Source organism: Phyllobates terribilis, unplaced genomic scaffold (genome assembly GCF_046119375.1).
Source record: "Phyllobates terribilis strain yellow unplaced genomic scaffold, ASM4611937v1 Scaffold_334__1_contigs__length_2070977, whole genome shotgun sequence".
NCBI lineage: Eukaryota > Metazoa > Chordata > Amphibia > Anura > Dendrobatidae > Phyllobates > Phyllobates terribilis.
In genome coordinates this window covers 1948488-1967969 of record NW_027363094.1, presented here as the reverse complement: position 1 = coordinate 1967969, position 19482 = coordinate 1948488, and the positions used below count along the sequence as shown (strand labels likewise).

Sequence of the window (19482 nt, the reverse complement as noted above, 5' to 3'; positions counted from 1 at the left end):
GAGGAGAAGAAAAGCAAAGCCAAAGAGTCCATCCCAAAATCCGACAAACAAGCAAAATGAACAAAAAGCATTGAATTCAATTCTTTCTGATTTTAGAAACTGCATTAAAGAAGGGGTGCACCGGTCCTGGAGATACTGCAATACCAGGTCAATGCGTGGAGTGGACAGAGCAAGCTCTTTTTCCATCTCCCTGTTCTAAAAATCCATTTAATATATGGTCCCCAGATAGGGGACGTATCAGATATTAAACTGATAAGAACAGATACTACACTTGATCTTAGCCAAAAGGCCGAGAAGCGATAACCAGAATTGGTTTCCGACTACGGTGCCACCCAAGGATTCTGAAAAGTCCATTTGTGGAGATGGCCACCTGGACTCCCGTTAAGAAGACATGCTGTCAACCTCTAGATCCCTCACATGCCTGCACTTTTCGGCTTGCTGCTGCTGCAATCCACGCGTTTTAGATCTGCATAACTCCACCTCTTTTAGCACAGTACCCTCAACCCCCGGCTGTTCCCACCCGCCTCAACACCGTTGGAAGGGAGGAGAACCAATTAAGGCGGGGGGGGGTGGAACGAGCAGCTGTCTACCCTTAGCAGGAGGGTTGCTGATTAATTACCTCTCCTGATGCTGCTGCTGCTGGCTGTCCAGCAGCAGACTGAAGGTGGCTGCTGCTGTGCGCAGGTATATAAAGGCTCAGAGCCTATTATGACACGCGCAGCCAGCGTTCCATTGCCACATTCCGTCTACTGCAGGCGGGATACCTGGATGGCTGAATGTCACTGAGAAGCTCACAGAGACCGCCATAAGCAACAGTTTAAAAGAATGCCACAGACTAATCAACCAAACTTTTTGGGTTGGTTTCTCTTTTATAGTCTGCAGGCATTAAATGAAAGAAGTCAGTGTTCCAGCAGAGGGAGACAACGTTTCAGAAAAGGCATTGTAGCAAACCAAAAAAGAAATTTTAAGCGCAGCAGAGTAACCAGCTCACATACCTGTTAGCTCAGGTGAGTTTAAAAGGCTGCTGTTGATAACAAGGGCATTTGCTAAATAGATGGTGTGTGTGCAACAATATACTGAAAGGTCAATTATATTGTGCAGCTTATCTCACCACCTGTAGTTATTTAGGTGAAAGCTCCAAAATGCTTGCCTAATATGTCTGTTTATCCAAAAGGAAGTATAGAGGGAGAGCTAGATAGATAGCATTGCATTACATTACATTACATGGCAATGCAATGCACAGTTGCTGAAGTTGAACCAAAATGAGCTTGTCATCTGGCTTCTGCAACTTTTAACATGAAAAATCCAATGAGGAGAAGAAAAGCAAAGCCAAAGAGTCCATCCCAAAATCCGACAAACAAGCAAAATGAACAAAAAGCATTGAATTCAATTCTTTCTGATTTTAGAAACTGCATTAAAGAAGGGGTGCACCGGTCCTGGAGATACTGCAATACCAGGTCAATGCGTGGAGTGGACAGAGCAAGCTCTTTTTCCATCTCCCTGTTCTAAAAATCCATTTAATATATGGTCCCCAGATAGGGGACGTATCAGATATTAAACTGATAAGAACAGATACTACACTTGATCTTAGCCAAAAGGCCGAGAAGCGATAACCAGAATTGGTTTCCGACTACGGTGCCACCCAAGGATTCTGAAAAGTCCATTTGTGGAGATGGCCACCTGGACTCCCGTTAAGAAGACATGCTGTCAACCTCTAGATCCCTCACATGCCTGCACTTTTCGGCTTGCTGCTGCTGCAATCCACGCGTTTTAGATCTGCATAACTCCACCTCTTTTAGCACAGTACCCTCAACCCCCGGCTGTTCCCACCCGCCTCAACACCGTTGGAAGGGAGGAGAACCAATTAAGGCGGGGGGGGGGGTGGAACGAGCAGCTGTCTACCCTTAGCAGGAGGGTTGCTGATTAATTACCTCTCCTGCTGCTGCTGCTGCTGGCTGTCCAGCAGCAGACTGAAGGTGGCTGCTGCTGTGCGCAGGTATATAAAGGCTCAGAGCCTATTATGACACGCGCAGCCAGCGTTCCATTGCCACATTCCGTCTACTGCAGGCGGGATACCTGGATGGCTGAATGTCACTGAGAAGCTCACAGAGACCGCCATAAGCAACAGTTTAAAAGAATGCCACAGACTAATCAACCAAACTTTTTGGGTTGGTTTCTCTTTTATAGTCTGCAGGCATTAAATGAAAGAAGTCAGTGTTCCAGCAGAGGGAGACAACGTTTCAGAAAAGGCATTGTAGCAAACCAAAAAAGAAATTTTAAGCGCAGCAGAGTAACCAGCTCACATACCTGTTAGCTCAGGTGAGTTTAAAAGGCTGCTGTTGATAACAAGGGCATTTGCTAAATAGATGGTGTGTGTGCAACAATATACTGAAAGGTCAATTATATTGTGCAGCTTATCTCACCACCTGTAGTTATTTAGGTGAAAGCTCCAAAATGCTTGCCTAATATGTCTGTTTATCCAAAAGGAAGTATAGAGGGAGAGCTAGATAGATAGCATTGCATTACATTACATTACATGGCAATGCAATGCACAGTTGCTGAAGTTGAACCAAAATGAGCTTGTCATCTGGCTTCTGCAACTTTTAACATGAAAAATCCAATGAGGAGAAGAAAAGCAAAGCCAAAGAGTCCATCCCAAAATCCGACAAACAAGCAAAATGAACAAAAAGCATTGAATTCAATTCTTTCTGATTTTAGAAACTGCATTAAAGAAGGGGTGCACCGGTCCTGGAGATACTGCAATACCAGGTCAATGCGTGGAGTGGACAGAGCAAGCTCTTTTTCCATCTCCCTGTTCTAAAAATCCATTTAATATATGATCCCCAGATAGGGGACGTATCAGATATTAAACTGATAAGAACAGATACTACACTTGATCTTAGCCAAAAGGCCGAGAAGCGATAACCAGAATTGGTTTCCGACTACGGTGCCACCCAAGGATTCTGAAAAGTCCATTTGTGGAGATGGCCACCTGGACTCCCGTTAAGAAGACATGCTGTCAACCTCTAGATCCCTCACATGCCTGCACTTTTCGGCTTGCTGCTGCTGCAATCCACGCGTTTTAGATCTGCATAACTCCACCTCTTTTAGCACAGTACCCTCAACCCCCGGCTGTTCCCACCCGCCTCAACACCGTTGGAAGGGAGGAGAACCAATTAAGGCGGGGGGGGGGTGGAACGAGCAGCTGTCTACCCTTAGCAGGAGGGTTGCTGATTAATTACCTCTCCTGCTGCTGCTGCTGCTGGCTGTCCAGCAGCAGACTGAAGGTGGCTGCTGCTGTGCGCAGGTATATAAAGGCTCAGAGCCTATTATGACACGCGCAGCCAGCGTTCCATTGCCACATTCCGTCTACTGCAGGCGGGATACCTGGATGGCTGAATGTCACTGAGAAGCTCACAGAGACCGCCATAAGCAACAGTTTAAAAGAATGCCACAGACTAATCAACCAAACTTTTTGGGTTGGTTTCTCTTTTATAGTCTGCAGGCATTAAATGAAAGAAGTCAGTGTTCCAGCAGAGGGAGACAACGTTTCAGAAAAGGCATTGTAGCAAACCAAAAAAGAAATTTTAAGCGCAGCAGAGTAACCAGCTCACATACCTGTTAGCTCAGGTGAGTTTAAAAGGCTGCTGTTGATAACAAGGGCATTTGCTAAATAGATGGTGTGTGTGCAACAATATACTGAAAAGTCAATTATATTGTGCAGCTTATCTCACCACCTGTAGTTATTTAGGTGAAAGCTCCAAAATGCTTGCCTAATATGTCTGTTTATCCAAAAGGAAGTATAGAGGGAGAGCTAGATAGATAGCATTGCATTACATTACATTACATGGCAATGCAATGCACAGTTGAGGAAGTTGAACCAAAATGAGCTTGTCATCTGGCTTCTGCAACTTTTAACATGAAAAATCCAATGAGGAGAAGAAAAGCAAAGCCAAAGAGTCCATCCCAAAATCCGACAAACAAGCAAAATGAACAAAAAGCATTGAATTCAATTCTTTCTGATTTTAGAAACTGCATTAAAGAAGGGGTGCACCGGTCCTGGAGATACTGCAATACCAGGTCAATGCGTGGAGTGGACAGAGCAAGCTCTTTTTCCATCTCCCTGTTCTAAAAATCCATTTAATATATGGTCCCCAGATAGGGGACGTATCAGATATTAAACTGATAAGAACAGATACTACACTTGATCTTAGCCAAAAGGCCGAGAAGCGATAACCAGAATTGGTTTCCGACTACGGTGCCACCCAAGGTTTCTGAAAAGTCCATTTGTGGAGATGGCCACCTGGACTCCCGTTAAGAAGACATGCTGTCAACCTCTAGATCCCTCACATGCCTGCACTTTTCGGCTTGCTGCTGCTGCAATCCACGCGTTTTAGATCTGCATAACTCCACCTCTTTTAGCACAGTACCCTCAACCCCCGGCTGTTCCCACCCGCCTCAACACCGTTGGAAGGGAGGAGAACCAATTAAGGCGGGGGGGGGGGTGGAACGAGCAGCTGTCTACCCTTAGCAGGAGGGTTGCTGATTAATTACCTCTCCTGCTGCTGCTGCTGCTGGCTGTCCAGCAGCAGACTGAAGGTGGCTGCTGCTGTGCGCAGGTATATAAAGGCTCAGAGCCTATTATGACACGCGCAGCCAGCGTTCCATTGCCACATTCCGTCTACTGCAGGCGGGATACCTGGATGGCTGAATGTCACTGAGAAGCTCACAGAGACCGCCATAAGCAACAGTTTAAAAGAATGCCACAGACTAATCAACCAAACTTTTTGGGTTGGTTTCTCTTTTATAGTCTGCAGGCATTAAATGAAAGAAGTCAGTGTTCCAGCAGAGGGAGACAACGTTTCAGAAAAGGCATTGTAGCAAACCAAAAAAGAAATTTTAAGCGCAGCAGAGTAACCAGCTCACATACCTGTTAGCTCAGGTGAGTTTAAAAGGCTGCTGTTGATAACAAGGGCATTTGCTAAATAGATGGTGTGTGTGCAACAATATACTGAAAAGTCAATTATATTGTGCAGCTTATCTCACCACCTGTAGTTATTTAGGTGAAAGCTCCAAAATGCTTGCCTAATATGTCTGTTTATCCAAAAGGAAGTATAGAGGGAGAGCTAGATAGATAGCATTGCATTACATTACATTACATGGCAATGCAATGCACAGTTGAGGAAGTTGAACCAAAATGAGCTTGTCATCTGGCTTCTGCAACTTTTAACATGAAAAATCCAATGAGGAGAAGAAAAGCAAAGCCAAAGAGTCCATCCCAAAATCCGACAAACAAGCAAAATGAACAAAAAGCATTGAATTCAATTCTTTCTGATTTTAGAAACTGCATTAAAGAAGGGGTGCACCGGTCCTGGAGATACTGCAATACCAGGTCAATGCGTGGAGTGGACAGAGCAAGCTCTTTTTCCATCTCCCTGTTCTAAAAATCCATTTAATATATGGTCCCCAGATAGGGGACGTATCAGATATTAAACTGATAAGAACAGATACTACACTTGATCTTAGCCAAAAGGCCGAGAAGCGATAACCAGAATTGGTTTCCGACTACGGTGCCACCCAAGGTTTCTGAAAAGTCCATTTGTGGAGATGGCCACCTGGACTCCCGTTAAGAAGACATGCTGTCAACCTCTAGATCCCTCACATGCCTGCACTTTTCGGCTTGCTGCTGCTGCAATCCACGCGTTTTAGATCTGCATAACTCCACCTCTTTTAGCACAGTACCCTCAACCCCCGGCTGTTCCCACCCGCCTCAACACCGTTGGAAGGGAGGAGAACCAATTAAGGCGGGGGGGGCGGTGGAACGAGCAGCTGTCTACCCTTAGCAGGAGGGTTGCTGATTAATTACCTCTCCTGCTGCTGCTGCTGCTGGCTGTCCAGCAGCAGACTGAAGGTGGCTGCTGCTGTGCGCAGGTATATAAAGGCTCAGAGCCTATTATGACACGCGCAGCCAGCGTTCCATTGCCACATTCCGTCTACTGCAGGCGGGATACCTGGATGGCTGAATGTCACTGAGAAGCTCACAGAGACCGCCATAAGCAACAGTTTAAAAGAATGCCACAGACTAATCAACCAAACTTTTTGGGTTGGTTTCTCTTTTATAGTCTGCAGGCATTAAATGAAAGAAGTCAGTGTTCCAGCAGAGGGAGACAACGTTTCAGAAAAGGCATTGTAGCAAACCAAAAAAGAAATTTTAAGCGCAGCAGAGTAAGCAGCTCACATACCTGTTAGCTCAGGTGAGTTTAAAAGGCTGCTGTTGATAACAAGGGCATTTGCTAAATAGATGGTGTGTGTGCAACAATATACTGAAAGGTCAATTATATTGTGCAGCTTATCTCACCACCTGTAGTTATTTAGGTGAAAGCTCCAAAATGCTTGCCTAATATGTCTGTTTATCCAAAAGGAAGTATAGAGGGAGAGCTAGATAGATAGCATTGCATTACATTACATTACATGGCAATGCAATGCACAGTTGCTGAAGTTGAACCAAAATGAGCTTGTCATCTGGCTTCTGCAACTTTTAACATGAAAAATCCAATGAGGAGAAGAAAAGCAAAGCCAAAGAGTCCATCCCAAAATCCGACAAACAAGCAAAATGAACAAAAAGCATTGAATTCAATTCTTTCTGATTTTAGAAACTGCATTAAAGAAGGGGTGCACCGGTCCTGGAGATACTGCAATACCAGGTCAATGCGTGGAGTGGACAGAGCAAGCTCTTTTTCCATCTCCCTGTTCTTAAAATCCATTTAATATATGGTCCCCAGATAGGGGACGTATCAGATATTAAACTGATAAGAACAGATACTACACTTGATCTTAGCCAAAAGGCCGAGAAGCGATAACCAGAATTGGTTTCCGACTACGGTGCCACCCAAGGATTCTGAAAAGTCCATTTGTGGAGATGGCCACCTGGACTCCCGTTAAGAAGACATGCTGTCAACCTCTAGATCCCTCACATGCCTGCACTTTTCGGCTTGCTGCTGCTGCAATCCACGCGTTTTAGATCTGCATAACTCCACCTCTTTTAGCACAGTACCCTCAACCCCCGGCTGTTTCCACCCGCCTCAACACCGTTGGAAGGGAGGAGAACCAATTAAGGCGGGGGGGGGTGGAACGAGCAGCTGTCTACCCTTAGCAGGAGGGTTGCTGATTAATTACCTCTCCTGCTGCTGCTGCTGCTGGCTGTCCAGCAGCAGACTGAAGGTGGCTGCTGCTGTGCGCAGGTATATAAAGGCTCAGAGCCTATTATGACACGCGCAGCCAGCGTTCCATTGCCACATTCCGTCTACTGCAGGCGGGATACCTGGATGGCTGAATGTCACTGAGAAGCTCACAGAGACCGCCATAAGCAACAGTTTAAAAGAATGCCACAGACTAATCAACCAAACTTTTTGGGTTGGTTTCTCTTTTATAGTCTGCAGGCATTAAATGAAAGAAGTCAGTGTTCCAGCAGAGGGAGACAACGTTTCAGAAAAGGCATTGTAGCAAACCAAAAAAGAAATTTTAAGCGCAGCAGAGTAACCAGCTCACATACCTGTTAGCTCAGGTGAGTTTAAAAGGCTGCTGTTGATAACAAGGGCATTTGCTAAATAGATGGTGTGTGTGCAACAATATACTGAAAGGTCAATTATATTGTGCAGCTTATCTCACCACCTGTAGTTATTTAGGTGAAAGCTCCAAAATGCTTGCCTAATATGTCTGTTTATCCAAAAGGAAGTATAGAGGGAGAGCTAGATAGATAGCATTGCATTACATTACATTACATGGCAATGCAATGCACAGTTGCTGAAGTTGAACCAAAATGAGCTTGTCATCTGGCTTCTGCAACTTTTAACATGAAAAATCCAATGAGGAGAAGAAAAGCAAAGCCAAAGAGTCCATCCCAAAATCCGACAAACAAGCAAAATGAACAAAAAGCATTGAATTCAATTCTTTCTGATTTTAGAAACTGCATTAAAGAAGGGGTGCACCGGTCCTGGAGATACTGCAATACCAGGTCAATGCGTGGAGTGGACAGAGCAAGCTCTTTTTCCATCTCCCTGTTCTAAAAATCCATTTAATATATGGTCCCCAGATAGGGGACGTATCAGATATTAAACTGATAAGAACAGATACTACACTTGATCTTAGCCAAAAGGCCGAGAAGCGATAACCAGAATTGGTTTCCGACTACGGTGCCACCCAAGGATTCTGAAAAGTCCATTTGTGGAGATGGCCACCTGGACTCCCGTTAAGAAGACATGCTGTCAACCTCTAGATCCCTCACATGCCTGCACTTTTCGGCTTGCTGCTGCTGCAATCCACGCGTTTTAGATCTGCATAACTCCACCTCTTTTAGCACAGTACCCTCAACCCCCGGCTGTTCCCACCCGCCTCAACACCGTTGGAAGGGAGGAGAACCAATTAAGGCGGGGGGGGGGTGGAACGAGCAGCTGTCTACCCTTAGCAGGAGGGTTGCTGATTAATTACCTCTCCTGCTGCTGCTGCTGCTGGCTGTCCAGCAGCAGACTGAAGGTGGCTGCTGCTGTGCGCAGGTATATAAAGGCTCAGAGCCTATTATGACACGCGCAGCCAGCGTTCCATTGCCACATTCCGTCTACTGCAGGCGGGATACCTGGATGGCTGAATGTCACTGAGAAGCTCACAGAGACCGCCATAAGCAACAGTTTAAAAGAATGCCACAGACTAATCAACCAAACTTTTGGGTTGGTTTCTCTTTTATAGTCTGCAGGCATTAAATGAAAGAAGTCAGTGTTCCAGCAGAGGGAGACAACGTTTCAGAAAAGGCATTGTAGCAAACCAAAAAAGAAATTTTAAGCGCAGCAGAGTAACCAGCTCACATACCTGTTAGCTCAGGTGAGTTTAAAAGGCTGCTGTTGATAACAAGGGCATTTGCTAAATAGATGGTGTGTGTGCAACAATATACTGAAAGGTCAATTATATTGTGCAGCTTATCTCACCACCTGTAGTTATTTAGGTGAAAGCTCCAAAATGCTTGCCTAATATGTCTGTTTATCCAAAAGGAAGTATAGAGGGAGAGCTAGATAGATAGCATTGCATTACATTACATTACATGGCAATGCAATTCACAGTTGCTGAAGTTGAACCAAAATGAGCTTGTCATCTGGCTTCTGCAACTTTTAACATGAAAAATCCAATGAGGAGAAGAAAAGCAAAGCCAAAGAGTCCATCCCAAAATCCGACAAACAAGCAAAATGAACAAAAAGCATTGAATTCAATTCTTTCTGATTTTAGAAACTGCATTAAAGAAGGGGTGCACCGGTCCTGGAGATACTGCAATACCAGGTCAATGCGTGGAGTGGACAGAGCAAGCTCTTTTTCCATCTCCCTGTTCTAAAAATCCATTTAATATATGGTCCCCAGATAGGGGACGTATCAGATATTAAACTGATAAGAACAGATACTACACTTGATCTTAGCCAAAAGGCCGAGAAGCGATAACCAGAATTGGTTTCCGACTACGGTGCCACCCAAGGATTCTGAAAAGTCCATTTGTGGAGATGGCCACCTGGACTCCCGTTAAGAAGACATGCTGTCAACCTCTAGATCCCTCACATGCCTGCACTTTTCGGCTTGCTGCTGCTGCAATCCACGCGTTTTAGATCTGCATAACTCCACCTCTTTTAGCACAGTACCCTCAACCCCCGGCTGTTCCCACCCGCCTCAACACCGTTGGAAGGGAGGAGAACCAATTAAGGCGGGGGGGGGGGTGGAACGAGCAGCTGTCTACCCTTAGCAGGAGGGATGCTGATTAATTACCTCTCCTGCTGCTGCTGCTGGCTGTCCAGCAGCAGACTGAAGGTGGCTGCTGCTGTGCGCAGGTATATAAAGGCTCAGAGCCTATTATGACACGCGCAGCCAGCGTTCCATTGCCACATTCCGTCTACTGCAGGCGGGATACCTGGATGGCTGAATGTCACTGAGAAGCTCACAGAGACCGCCATAAGCAACAGTTTAAAAGAATGCCACAGACTAATCAACCAAACTTTTTGGGTTGGTTTCTCTTTTATAGTCTGCAGGCATTAAATGAAAGAAGTCAGTGTTCCAGCAGAGGGAGACAACGTTTCAGAAAAGGCATTGTAGCAAACCAAAAAAGAAATTTTAAGCGCAGCAGAGTAACCAGCTCACATACCTGTTAGCTCAGGTGAGTTTAAAAGGCTGCTGTTGATAACAAGGGCATTTGCTAAATAGATGGTGTGTGTGCAACAATATACTGAAAGGTCAATTATATTGTGCAGCTTATCTCACCACCTGTAGTTATTTAGGTGAAAGCTCCAAAATGCTTGCCTAATATGTCTGTTTATCCAAAAGGAAGTATAGAGGGAGAGCTAGATAGATAGCATTGCATTACATTACATTACATGGCAATGCAATGCACAGTTGCTGAAGTTGAACCAAAATGAGCTTGTCATCTGGCTTCTGCAACTTTTAACATGAAAAATCCAATGAGGGGAAGAAAAGCAAAGCCAAAGAGTCCATCCCAAAATCCGACAAACAAGCAAAATGAACAAAAAGCATTGAATTCAATTCTTTCTGATTTTAGAAACTGCATTAAAGAAGGGGTGCACCGGTCCTGGAGATACTGCAATACCAGGTCAATGCGTGGAGTGGACAGAGCAAGCTCTTTTTCCATCTCCCTGTTCTAAAAATCCATTTAATATATGGTCCCCAGATAGGGGACGTATCAGATATTAAACTGATAAGAACAGATACTACACTTGATCTTAGCCAAAAGGCCGAGAAGCGATAACCAGAATTGGTTTCCGACTACGGTGCCACCCAAGGATTCTGAAAAGTCCATTTGTGGAGATGGCCACCTGGACTCCCGTTAAGAAGACATGCTGTCAACCTCTAGATCCCTCACATGCCTGCACTTTTCGGCTTGCTGCTGCTGCAATCCACGCGTTTTAGATCTGCATAACTCCACCTCTTTTAGCACAGTACCCTCAACCCCCGGCTGTTCCCACCCGCCTCAACAACGTTGGAAGGGAGGAGAACCAATTAAGGCGGGGGGGGGGGTGGAACGAGCAGCTGTCTACCCTTAGCAGGAGGGTTGCTGATTAATTACCTCTCCTGCTGCTGCTGCTGCTGGCTGTCCAGCAGCAGACTGAAGGTGGCTGCTGCTGTGCGCAGGTATATAAAGGCTCAGAGCCTATTATGACACGCGCAGCCAGCGTTCCATTGCCACATTCCGTCTACTGCAGGCGGGATACCTGGATGGCTGAATGTCACTGAGAAGCTCACAGAGACCGCCATAAGCAACAGTTTAAAAGAATGCCACAGACTAATCAACCAAACTTTTTGGGTTGGTTTCTCTTTTATAGTCTGCAGGCATTAAATGAAAGAAGTCAGTGTTCCAGCAGAGGGAGACAACGTTTCAGAAAAGGCATTGTAGCAAACCAAAAAAGAAATTTTAAGCGCAGCAGAGTAACCAGCTCACATACCTGTTAGCTCAGGTGAGTTTAAAAGGCTGCTGTTGATAACAAGGGCATTTGCTAAATAGATGGTGTGTGTGCAACAATATACTGAAAGGTCAATTATATTGTGCAGCTTATCTCACCACCTGTAGTTATTTAGGTGAAAGCTCCAAAATGCTTGCCTAATATGTCTGTTTATCCAAAAGGAAGTATAGAGGGAGAGCTAGATAGATAGCATTGCATTACATTACATTACATGGCAATGCAATGCACAGTTGCTGAAGTTGAACCAAAATGAGCTTGTCATGTGGCTTCTGTAACTTTTAACATGAAAAATCCCATGAGGAGAAGAAAAGCAAAGCCAAAGAGTCCATCCCAAAATCCGACAAACAAGCAAAATGAACAAAAAGCATTGAATTCAATTCTTTCTGATTTTAGAAACTGCATTAAAGAAGGGGTGCACCGGTCCTGGAGATACTGCAATACCAGGTCAATGCGTGGAGTGGACAGAGCAAGCTCTTTTTCCATCTCCCTGTTCTAAAAATCCATTTAATATATGGTCCCCAGATAGGGGACGTATCAGATATTAAACTGATAAGAACAGATACTACACTTGATCTTAGCCAAAAGGCCGAGAAGCGATAACCAGAATTGGTTTCCGACTACGGTGCCACCCAAGGATTCTGAAAAGTCCATTTGTGGAGATGGCCACCTGGACTCCCGTTAAGAAGACATGCTGTCAACCTCTAGATCCCTCACATGCCTGCACTTTTCGGCTTGCTGCTGCTGCTGCAATCCACGCGTTTTAGATCTGCATAACTCCACCTCTTTTAGCACAGTACCCTCAACCCCCGGCTGTTCCCACCCGCCTCAACACCGTTGGAAGGGAGGAGAACCAATTAAGGCGGGGGGGGGGGGTGGAACGAGCAGCTGTCTACCCTTAGCAGGAGGGTTGCTGATTAATTACCTCTCCTGCTGCTGCTGCTGCTGGCTGTCCAGCAGCAGACTGAAGGTGGCTGCTGCTGTGCGCAGGTATATAAAGGCTCAGAGCCTATTATGACACGCGCAGCCAGCGTTCCATTGCCACATTCCGTCTACTGCAGGCGGGATACCTGGATGGCTGAATGTCACTGAGAAGCTCACAGAGACCGCCATAAGCAACAGTTTAAAAGAATGCCACAGACTAATCAACCAAACTTTTTGGGTTGGTTTCTCTTTTATAGTCTGCAGGCATTAAATGAAAGAAGTCAGTGTTCCAGCAGAGGGAGACAACGTTTCAGAAAAGGCATTGTAGCAAACCAAAAAAGAAATTTTAAGCGCAGCAGAGTAACCAGCTCACATACCTGTTAGCTCAGGTGAGTTTAAAAGGCTGCTGTTGATAACAAGGGCATTTGCTAAATAGATGGTGTGTGTGCAACAATATACTGAAAGGTCAATTATATTGTGCAGCTTATCTCACCACCTGTAGTTATTTAGGTGAAAGCTCCAAAATGCTTGCCTAATATGTCTGTTTATCCAAAAGGAAGTATAGAGGGAGAGCTAGATAGATAGCATTGCATTACATTACATTACATGGCAATGCAATGCACAGTTGCTGAAGTTGAACCAAAATGAGCTTGTCATCTGGCTTCTGCAACTTTTAACATGAAAAATCCAATGAGGAGAAGAAAAGCAAAGCCAAAGAGTCCATCCCAAAATCCGACAAACAAGCAAAATGAACAAAAAGCATTGAATTCAATTCTTTCTGATTTTAGAAACTGCATTAAAGAAGGGGTGCACCGGTCCTGGAGATACTGCAATACCAGGTCAATGCGTGGAGTGGACAGAGCAAGCTCTTTTTCCATCTCCCTGTTCTAAAAATCCATTTAATATATGGTCCCCAGATAGGGGACGTATCAGATATTAAACTGATAAGAACAGATACTACACTTGATCTTAGCCAAAAGGCCGAGAAGCGATAACCAGAATTGGTTTCCGACTACGGTGCCACCCAAGGATTCTGAAAAGTCCATTTGTGGAGATGGCCACCTGGACTCCCGTTAAGAAGACATGCTGTCAACCTCTAGATCCCTCACATGCCTGCACTTTTCGGCTTGCTGCTGCTGCAATCCACGCGTTTTAGATCTGCATAACTCCACCTCTTTTAGCACAGTACCCTCAACCCCCGGCTGTTCCCACCCGCCTCAACACCGTTGGAAGGGAGGAGAACCAATTAAGGCGGGGGGGGGGGTGGAACGAGCAGCTGTCTACCCTTAGCAGGAGGGTTGCTGATTAATTACCTCTCCTGCTGCTGCTGCTGCTGGCTGTCCAGCAGCAGACTGAAGGTGGCTGCTGCTGTGCGCAGGTATATAAAGGCTCAGAGCCTATTATGACACGCGCAGCCAGCGTTCCATTGCCACATTCCGTCTACTGCAGGCGGGATACCTGGATGGCTGAATGTCACTGAGAAGCTCACAGAGACCGCCATAAGCAACAGTTTAAAAGAATGCCACAGACTAATCAACCAAACTTTTTGGGTTGGTTTCTCTTTTATAGTCTGCAGGCATTAAATGAAAGAAGTCAGTGTTCCAGCAGAGGGAGACAACGTTTCAGAAAAGGCATTGTAGCAAACCAAAAAAGAAATTTTAAGCGCAGCAGAGTAACCAGCTCACATACCTGTTAGCTCAGGTGAGTTTAAAAGGCTGCTGTTGATAACAAGGGCATTTGCTAAATAGATGGTGTGTGTGCAACAATATACTGAAAGGTCAATTATATTGTGCAGCTTATCTCACCACCTGTAGTTATTTAGGTGAAAGCTCCAAAATGCTTGCCTAATATGTCTGTTTATCCAAAAGGAAGTATAGAGGGAGAGCTAGATAGATAGCATTGCATTACATTACATTACATGGCAATGCAATGCACAGTTGCTGAAGTTGAACCAAAATGAGCTTGTCATCTGGCTTCTGCAACTTTTAACATGAAAAATCCAATGAGGAGAAGAAAAGCAAAGCCAAAGAGTCCATCCCAAAATCCGACAAACAAGCAAAATGAACAAAAAGCATTGAATTCAATTCTTTCTGATTTTAGAAACTGCATTAAAGAAGGGGTGCACCGGTCCTGGAGATACTGCAATACCAGGTCAATGCGTGGAGTGGACAGAGCAAGCTCTTTTTCCATCTCCCTGTTCTAAAAATCCATTTAATATATGGTCCCCAGATAGGGGACGTATCAGATATTAAACTGATAAGAACAGATACTACACTTGATCTTAGCCAAAAGGCCGAGAAGCGATAACCAGAATTGGTTTCCGACTACGGTGCCACCCAAGGATTCTGAAAAGTCCATTTGTGGAGATGGCCACCTGGACTCCCGTTAAGAAGACATGCTGTCAACCTCTAGATCCCTCACATGCCTGCACTTTTCGGCTTGCTGCTGCTGCAATCCACGCGTTTTAGATCTGCATAACTCCACCTCTTTTAGCACAGTACCCTCAACCCCCGGCTGTTCCCACCCGCCTCAACACCGTTGGAAGGGAGGAGAACCAATTAAGGCGGGGGGGGGGTGGAACGAGCAGCTGTCTACCCTTAGCAGGAGGGTTGCTGATTAATTACCTCTCCTGCTGCTGCTGCTGCTGGCTGTCCAGCAGCAGACTGAAGGTGGCTGCTGCTGTGCGCAGGTATATAAAGGCTCAGAGCCTATTATGACACGCGCAGCCAGCGTTCCATTGCCACATTCCGTCTACTGCAGGCGGGATACCTGGATGGCTGAATGTCACTGAGAAGCTCACAGAGACCGCCATAAGCAACAGTTTAAAAGAATGCCACAGACTAATCAACCAAACTTTTTGGGTTGGTTTCTCTTTTATAGTCTGCAGGCATTAAATGAAAGAAGTCAGTGTTCCAGCAGAGGGAGACAACGTTTCAGAAAAGGCATTGTAGCAAACCAAAAAAGAAATTTTAAGCGCAGCAGAGTAACCAGCTCACATACCTGTTAGCTCAGGTGAGTTTAAAAGGCTGCTGTTGATAACAAGGGCATTTGCTAAATAGATGGTGTGTGTGCAACAATATACTGAAAGGTCAATTATATTGTGCAGCTTATCTCACCACCTGTAGTTATTTAGGTGAAAGCTCCAAAATGCTTGCCTAATATGTCTGTTTATCCAAAAGGAAGTATAGAGGGAGAGCTAGATAGATAGCATTGCATTACATTACATTACATGGCAATGCAATGCACAGTTGCTGAAGTTGAACCAAAATGAGCTTGTCATCTGGCTTCTGCAACTTTTAACATGAAAAATCCAATGAGGAGAAGAAAAGCAAAGCCAAAGAGTCCATCCCAAAATCCGACAAACAAGCAAAATGAACAAAAAGCATTGAATTCAATTCTTTCTGATTTTAGAAACTGCATTAAAGAAGGGGTGCACCGGTCCTGGAGATACTGCAATACCAGGTCAATGCGTGGAGTGGACAGAGCAAGCTCTTTTTCCATCTCCCTGTTCTAAAAATCCATTTAATATATGGTCCCCAGATAGGGGACGTATCAGATATTAAACTGATAAGAACAGATACTACACTTGATCTTAGCCAAAAGGCCGAGAAGCGATAACCAGAATTGGTTTCCGACTACGGTGCCACCCAAGGATTCTGAAAAGTCCATTTGTGGAGATGGCCACCTGGACTCCCGTTAAGAAGACATGCTGTCAACCTCTAGATCCCTCACATGCCTGCACTTTTCGGCTTGCTGCTGCTGCAATCCACGCGTTTTAGATCTGCATAACTCCACCTCTTTTAGCACAGTACCCTCAACCCCCGGCTGTTCCCACCCGCCTCAACACCGTTGGAAGGGAGGAGAACCAATTAAGGCGGGGGGGGGGTGGAACGAGCAGCTGTCTACCCTTAGCAGGAGGGTTGCTGATTAATTACCTCTCCTGCTGCTGCTGCTGCTGGCTGTCCAGCAGCAGACTGAAGGTGGCTGCTGCTGTGCGCAGGTATATAAAGGCTCAGAGCCTATTATGACACGCGCAGCCAGCGTTCCATTACCACATTCCGTCTACTGCAGGCGGGATACCTGGATGGCTGAATGTCACTGAGAAGCTCACAGAGACCGCCATAAGCAACAGTTTAAAAGAATGCCACAGACTAATCAACCAAACTTTTTGGGTTGGTTTCTCTTTTATAGTCTGCAGGCATTAAATGAAAGAAGTCAGTGTTCCAGCAGAGGGAGACAACGTTTCAGAAAAGGCATTGTAGCAAACCAAAAAAGAAATTTTAAGCGCAGCAGAGTAACCAGCTCACATACCTGTTAGCTCAGGTGAGTTTAAAAGGCTGCTGTTGATAACAAGGGCATTTGCTAAATAGATGGTGTGTGTGCAACAATATACTGAAAGGTCAATTATATTGTGCAGCTTATCTCACCACCTGTAGTTATTTAGGTGAAAGCTCCAAAATGCTTGCCTAATATGTCTGTTTATCCAAAAGGAAGTATAGAGGGAGAGCTAGATAGATAGCATTGCATTACATTACATTACATGGCAATGCAATGCACAGTTGCTGAAGTTGAACCAAAATGAGCTTGTCATCTGGCTTCTGCAACTTTTAACATGAAAAATCCAATGAGGAGAAGAAAAGCAAAGCCAAAGAGTCCATCCCAAAATCCGACAAACAAGCAAAATGAACAAAAAGCATTGAATTCAATTCTTTCTGATTTTAGAAACTGCATTAAAGAAGGGGTGCACCGGTCCTGGAGATACTGCAATACCAGGTCAATGCGTGGAGTGGACAGAGCAAGCTCTTTTTCCATCTCCCTGTTCTAAAAATCCATTTAATATATGGTCCCCAGATAGGGGACGTATCAGATATTAAACTGATAAGAACAGATACTACACTTGATCTTAGCCAAAAGGCCGAGAAGCGATAACCAGAATTGGTTTCCGACTACGGTGCCACCCAAGGATTCTGAAAAGTCCATTTGTGGAGATGGCCACCTGGACTCCCGTTAAGAAGACATGCTGTCAACCTCTAGATCCCTCACATGCCTGCACTTTTCGGCTTGCTGCTGCTGCAATCCACGCGTTTTAGATCTGCATAACTCCACCTCTTTTAGCACAGTACCCTCAACCCCCGGCTGTTCCCACCCGCCTCAACACCGTTGGAAGGGAGGAGAACCAATTAAGGCGGGGGGGGGGTGGAACGAGCAGCTGTCTACCCTTAGCAGGAGGGTTGCTGATTAATTACCTCTCCTGCTGCTGCTGCTGCTGGCTGTCCAGCAGCAGACTGAAGGTGGCTGCTGCTGTGCGCAGGTATATAAAGGCTCAGAGCCTATTATGACACGCGCAGCCAGCGTTCCATTACCACATTCCGTCTACTGCAGGCGGGATACCTGGATGGCTGAATGTCACTGAGAAGCTCACAGAGACCGCCATAAGCAACAGTTTAAAAGAATGCCACAGACTAATCAACCAAACTTTTTGGGTTGGTTTCTCTTTTATAGTCTGCAGGCATTAAATGAAAGAAGTCAGTGTTCCAGCAGAGGGAGACAACGTTTCAGAAAAGGCATTGTAGCAAACCAAAAAAGAAATTTTAAGCGCAGCAGAGTAACCAGCTCACATACCTGTTAGCTCAGGTGAGTTTAAAAGGCTGCTGTTGATAACAAGGGCATTTGTTAAATAGATGGTGTGTGTGCAACAATATACTGAAAGGTCAATTATATTGTGCAGCTTACCTCACCACCTGTAGTTATTTAGGTGAAAGCTCCAAAATGCTTGCCTAATATGTCTGTTTATCCAAAAGGAAGTATAGAGGGAGAGCTAGATAGATAGCATTGCATTACATTACATTACATGGCAATGCAATGCACAGTTGCTGAAGTTGAACCAAAATGAGCTTGTCATCTGGCTTCTGCAACTTTTAACATGAAAAATCCAATGAGGAGAAGAAAAGCAAAGCCAAAGAGTCCATCCCAAAATCCGACAAACAAGCAAAATGAACAAAAAGCATTGAATTCAATTCTTTCTGATTTTAGAAACTGCATTAAAGAAGGGGTGCACCGGTCCTGGAGATACTGCAATACCAGGTCAATGCGTGGAGTGGACAGAGCAAGCTCTTTTTCCATCTCCCTGTTCTAAAAATCCATTTAATATATGGTCCCCAGATAGGGGACGTATCAGATATTAAACTGATAAGAACAGATTTTTTTTGATTGAATATATCTTTTATTAGCACAAAAAATAAGTTAACAGACAGTGTACAGTGCCGCAGCCCAGTACACACAGAATTCTACATCATATTTACATAGCATGAGGATACGACGCACTAACTAGACACATCACACCCCTATGCTACACAAAACACTCAATCTGAAAGAAAAAGCATGTCAATCAATACAGTACGACGAACCGTGATAAGCGATGGGGATTGGGAAAAAGGGGATGGGGAGGGGAAAATCACAGGCCCGAAGCTTTATTGAAAGACAAGACACATAAGGGGAGAGGGGGAGGAGGGGTTTAGTCCTCATCCTCGTCCTCCGGACCGTCCATGATGGAATAGTCTCTGAGCAGGCTGTGGATCAGCCTGCGGCAATCCTGGATGGACATCCTCTCCCTCCTCAAGATGAGCCGGTTCCTGGCGACCCAAACGGCATCCTTGAAGCAGTTCATAAGGCGCCAAGCCTCCTGGATGGCTCCGACGGTATGAACCCCAGGGAAGAGTCCGTAAAGCACAGAATGGTGCGATAGGCTCGCCCTGGGGACAGAGTTCCTCAGGTCGTCCTCAAGTGCAGTCAATAGGCGCTGTGCAAATCCGCAGTCCCAAAAAGTGTGCAAAGATGTTTCCTCCACGAAGGGGCACCTTGGGCAGTACCGGGTCTTGCACAGGTTCCGGGCATGCATGAATGACCGGACGGGCAGTCCGCCCTGAATCGCCATCCACGACAAGTCCTTGTGCCCGTTGGTCAGCCTGTCAGACGACACATTTGTCCACACAGTCTCCAGCGTGTCCTGGTGAAGTCCTGTGATGTTCTCCACGTCATCCTTGGCTCTGATTAGCTTGTG

General features: G+C 45.3%; 15 non-coding genes across 15 annotated transcripts; all 15 read right to left on the bottom strand.

The window, feature by feature from the left end:
* Positions 1-110: 110 nt before the first annotated feature.
* LOC141221808 (U2 spliceosomal RNA) lies at positions 111-301 on the bottom strand. Its single transcript, XR_012289751.1, has one exon. It is a non-coding gene; the product is annotated as a U2 spliceosomal RNA (small nuclear RNA).
* Positions 302-1420: 1119 nt separating this feature from the next.
* Positions 1421-1611, bottom strand: LOC141221807 (U2 spliceosomal RNA). Its single transcript, XR_012289750.1, has one exon. It is a non-coding gene; the product is annotated as a U2 spliceosomal RNA (small nuclear RNA).
* Positions 1612-2732: 1121 nt separating this feature from the next.
* LOC141221730 (U2 spliceosomal RNA) lies at positions 2733-2923 on the bottom strand. The gene has a single exon (XR_012289691.1). It is a non-coding gene; the product is annotated as a U2 spliceosomal RNA (small nuclear RNA).
* A 1120-nt stretch (positions 2924-4043) lies between these two features.
* On the bottom strand, positions 4044-4234 carry LOC141221806 (U2 spliceosomal RNA). Its single transcript, XR_012289749.1, has one exon. It is a non-coding gene; the product is annotated as a U2 spliceosomal RNA (small nuclear RNA).
* Positions 4235-5355: 1121 nt separating this feature from the next.
* Positions 5356-5546, bottom strand: LOC141221805 (U2 spliceosomal RNA). Its single transcript, XR_012289748.1, has one exon. It is a non-coding gene; the product is annotated as a U2 spliceosomal RNA (small nuclear RNA).
* Positions 5547-6667: 1121 nt separating this feature from the next.
* On the bottom strand, positions 6668-6858 carry LOC141221732 (U2 spliceosomal RNA). The gene has a single exon (XR_012289693.1). It is a non-coding gene; the product is annotated as a U2 spliceosomal RNA (small nuclear RNA).
* Positions 6859-7977: 1119 nt separating this feature from the next.
* On the bottom strand, positions 7978-8168 carry LOC141221804 (U2 spliceosomal RNA). Its single transcript, XR_012289747.1, has one exon. It is a non-coding gene; the product is annotated as a U2 spliceosomal RNA (small nuclear RNA).
* Positions 8169-9287: 1119 nt separating this feature from the next.
* On the bottom strand, positions 9288-9478 carry LOC141221803 (U2 spliceosomal RNA). Its single transcript, XR_012289746.1, has one exon. It is a non-coding gene; the product is annotated as a U2 spliceosomal RNA (small nuclear RNA).
* A 1118-nt stretch (positions 9479-10596) lies between these two features.
* On the bottom strand, positions 10597-10787 carry LOC141221802 (U2 spliceosomal RNA). Its single transcript, XR_012289745.1, has one exon. It is a non-coding gene; the product is annotated as a U2 spliceosomal RNA (small nuclear RNA).
* Positions 10788-11908: 1121 nt separating this feature from the next.
* Positions 11909-12099, bottom strand: LOC141221801 (U2 spliceosomal RNA). Its single transcript, XR_012289744.1, has one exon. It is a non-coding gene; the product is annotated as a U2 spliceosomal RNA (small nuclear RNA).
* Positions 12100-13224: 1125 nt separating this feature from the next.
* Positions 13225-13415, bottom strand: LOC141221800 (U2 spliceosomal RNA). The gene has a single exon (XR_012289743.1). It is a non-coding gene; the product is annotated as a U2 spliceosomal RNA (small nuclear RNA).
* Positions 13416-14536: 1121 nt separating this feature from the next.
* LOC141221798 (U2 spliceosomal RNA) lies at positions 14537-14727 on the bottom strand. Its single transcript, XR_012289741.1, has one exon. It is a non-coding gene; the product is annotated as a U2 spliceosomal RNA (small nuclear RNA).
* A 1120-nt stretch (positions 14728-15847) lies between these two features.
* Positions 15848-16038, bottom strand: LOC141221797 (U2 spliceosomal RNA). The gene has a single exon (XR_012289740.1). It is a non-coding gene; the product is annotated as a U2 spliceosomal RNA (small nuclear RNA).
* A 1120-nt stretch (positions 16039-17158) lies between these two features.
* Positions 17159-17349, bottom strand: LOC141221796 (U2 spliceosomal RNA). Its single transcript, XR_012289739.1, has one exon. It is a non-coding gene; the product is annotated as a U2 spliceosomal RNA (small nuclear RNA).
* A 1120-nt stretch (positions 17350-18469) lies between these two features.
* On the bottom strand, positions 18470-18664 carry LOC141221750 (U2 spliceosomal RNA). The gene has a single exon (XR_012289710.1). It is a non-coding gene; the product is annotated as a U2 spliceosomal RNA (small nuclear RNA).
* Positions 18665-19482: the final 818 nt, after the last annotated feature.